Source organism: Lactuca serriola, chromosome 6 (assembly GCF_051521515.1).
Source record: "Lactuca serriola cultivar US96UC23 chromosome 6, Lser_US96UC23_V15, whole genome shotgun sequence".
Lineage (NCBI taxonomy): Eukaryota > Viridiplantae > Streptophyta > Magnoliopsida > Asterales > Asteraceae > Lactuca > Lactuca serriola.
In genome coordinates, this window is record NC_136413.1 from 54,439,115 (window position 1) to 54,442,851 (window position 3,737).

Genomic DNA, 3,737 nt, shown 5'->3' on the forward strand with positions numbered 1-3,737 from the left:
GTGCCCTTAAATTAGTGTCTAATGTAAAAAAATTAAAAACACGGAGGGCACTTTATCTAAAATGTGCGTCTTCTATAAGTGTCGCTTTATAATTTTAAAGAAACGCGTGTTTAGTAGATACTGGGGAAAACGAAATCCCTAAAATTTTGAAAACCCTCTTTTCTACCTTCTTTCTTCTTTCATCTCCGCCATCGATTCTCCCCTCTCCCTCCTTCTCCCTCTTCTCCGATCCGCTTCACCATCTTCAGTAAGTCAACCATGGAGGCCTAGATATAAATCGATTTGGGTCCAAACCCTCCTAAAACCCTCTCATCGACTCAAAGCGAAGAGATGAAAAACCGCCACCACCCGCGTCTGCAACAACCAGCAACAACTACTCCGTCTACAGGCAAGTAGGTATGTATGCTTTCATTGTCTCATTGGTTTCAACTTCTTCATCAATCTTCTCCCTTATAAACCCTAGTGTAACAGTGTCGGTGAATGAGACGAAATTCATCGAGTTTGCATTACTATCTGACCTTAGAGTTGATGGTAGGCGTCCTTCGATTATAGAAAACTATCTATCATCTTCGGAAGGTAAGAAATCCCAAAGTCATCCCTTGATTTAGTATTCTGTTGGCTAAAAGTAAATGGTTTGTTAATGAACGATGAGTTTTTCATATTGTAGAGAAGATGGTTCATCAGAGATCCAGCTTGGACAGACTCGAGTTATGGGATTTGTCACAGGACAACTAGTACAACCTTATCGAGACAGGCCTAGTGAAAGGACACTTGCAATCTACACTGAGTTCTCACCCATGGCAGATCCTTCATTCGAGTCAGGTCGTCCAGGAGAATCTGCTATTGAGTTAGGGCGTATTGTAGATCATGGTTTAAGGTATGATAGTTTATTTACTTGCTTATGCTTCTATTTTTCAAACTTCTGCTCTTCTGGACTTCATCTTAATTTTTTTTCAAAGTTGTGATTTACATGATTACATCCATATATGGTCAGCATAAAGACATGGAACACCCATATATAACAGATTAAATCCTGTCCCTATTAAGCTATTATGTAAACAAGAAACAACACTTCAGAACAGTTATAATGTACGGATTCATGAAAAAAGAGATATAGCCAAACCAAACCTACTTGATGAGATTAAATTTGCAGGGAAAGCAGGGCAGTAGACACTGAATCACATTGTGTCATTTCAGGGAAATTGGTATGGTCTATTTAATTTTATTTTTTTATTGTTTTTATTTAATATGTTAAGAGTTAATATATTATTAAACAAATCTTTTTCAAAGGGTAATAGCAGCAAACTTGAAGAACTACCCAAGCAAGTTTTCTAAAGCAAAGGGAAGGAGAGTTGGTTAAAAAAAAAAGCTGAGGTTAAGAAGCTTGCAAGTTTTCTAAAGCAGGTTAGTAATAGTATTTCATTATTTTAGTTTATCACCTTAAAGAAATTATTTTTTCTCTTGTATTTATGTTGTTTAGTTTTGGTAAAGATTTATAATTACATGCAGGCTTTAGAAGATGCAAAAAAAGCTTGTTGATGAAGAGAGAGCTTTTGCAAGAACTGAAATTGAGAAAGCTAGAGTTGCAGTTCAGAGAGTGGAAGAAACTCTTCAGGAGCAAGAAAAAATGTCCCGAGCTACAGGGACACAGGTTTGTTTGTTTAGAGTTATAGTGCTAGTTTATGTACCTTTTATCTGAAACAATTACTATTTCTTTCAAAAATGCATGGGTGACTATCTCAATGGTGTGGCATTCTGTCATATCCAAAAGATTAGCACTTTAAAGGAGAAAAAAAAGAACACGACTTTTATAGGCATATTGTTGTAAGCTACCTATATTTTTGGATCAAGACTTTGGAAGTTGTGCTTATTGTTTTGTGAAAAAAGGGAATATTTATCTGTACATTAATTTTAAATCTTACTCTTTTCATGCTTCATAGGTTAACTTGGGTCCAAATATAAGGAATATACAAGAACTTAAATCCTGGCCTCAATTTCACAATGCAGTAGCTGCTGGCCTACGGATGGCACCTCTCCTATATTCGACTAAGCACCCTCAAAACATGTTGTTTTCTTCTACTCGTTTAGTCAAAATCTTGATACTGAAGACATAATCTATCCTTTTTTGCTAAATCTACATGTATATCATGAGAGTTGAAGTCGAAGAGGCAGCAGCTGATTAGGGATACATATCAAATTTCTAAAGTTCTAAATCTGATTCTGATTCATCAGGTCAGCTCAATGCCCGAACTCTCTTTCTTGTGGGTGCTTATTAGTTCATGAAATTTTTGCAAAAACTTGAGAAGTTTAAGGGTTCGAAACATTGTTTTTGTGACTTATCTTCAACATAACCACATATATAATACTGTTTATGTGGTTTTCTCTTTTGGGTTATTGAGAAATCGTAGAAAGTTTCTAATTTTCTTCTATATGTGTTTACAGTACCAGAATTTAAACTGTTTATGCGTGTTTGTGTGAATTTGTTGGATTATTTTAAATTTAAAAGAGACATTTACTAAAGTAAAGTATTTCATTATTGAACGCGGATTTGAACTCAAAAGACTTAATAAATCGCTATTAAAATGACTTTTTTGCATTTGGCAGTCGAAGCATACCTGTTAATTCATTGGTCAATATCCAACGGTTGGATTTGAAATTAATGATATTTTATTATGGTCAAGAAATTTCAATGGGTGTTCATATTTTTGTTGAAGAATCAATTAGGGTTTAGTTTTGGGGGGAAGATTTATTACTTTTGTATGTTAAGGATTGTATGCCAATTTCTGACAATAAAAGTGGGAATCTTCTTTCTTTTCTATTTATGACAGAATGAGAATAATTCTCAAGTTTTTGAGAAACAATTTACGAATTTTCTCGAATTATTTATCTGGGTTTGTTGCAGAAGTATTCAAAAAGAATTATTCCCCATTGCTCTTTATCTATTTTTTTTCTGCAATTTATCATCTAAACTATTATGGACTGATTCTCATTGTCTCCCTCTAATATAGAAATCTTCATTCCATGAATCTCCATGTCTCCAACTTACGAATCTTGATTATTTAGACCTAAATAATAATAATAAAAACTATGAATTTACACAAATATTCATGTTTTTTTTGAGCTATCATTTTAGACCTAAGCAATTATACTCGGCCGCTGAATACTTTGAGCTATCATACACCAATGATGACCAAAAGCAAATGAGTTTGACCTAAAAAGTCAACATTTTTTCCAGATGTAAACGTTGCAGCTTAATCTCAAATTTTTATTCATACAATATACTATCGATTTGTTGATAGGGTGGTTGACACATTAAAAGATTATGCCATCAAGGCTATAGTCAATACGGTTGACCATTTGGGTGTTGCTTCGAATAAAGTTATTTTTGACGATAAGGTTGAAGAAGTTTCCGGATCAGAACTTCGAGTATCTTGCATTGAACATGTAATCTTTCATTTTGGCCATTCTTTAGGACCCATTTGTTCTGACATGACAGGTTGTACTGCATATGAGGTATATTGGACTAGGACAGAGACTTGTGTGAGTTAGACAAAATTTGCAGCTTTTTGTCTGTCACATCCAAAAAGGTAAAATAGTTACACAAGACACGACATAACATAATTTAACAGGTTGTACTGCTTCTGACGTACGTGAGACAAAAAAAATTGTAGCTTTTTGTCCCATCCAAAAAGGTATACTCACTCTTTCACGTTTGTGCAAAAGACGTAAATGCCCTC

At 34.4% G+C, this 3,737-nt stretch overlaps 1 pseudogene; it reads left to right on the top strand.

The window, feature by feature from the left end:
- The first annotated feature begins 398 nt into the window (after positions 1–398).
- Positions 399–1,220, top strand: LOC145059767 (exosome complex component RRP45A pseudogene; annotated as a pseudogene).
- Positions 1,221–3,737: the final 2,517 nt, after the last annotated feature.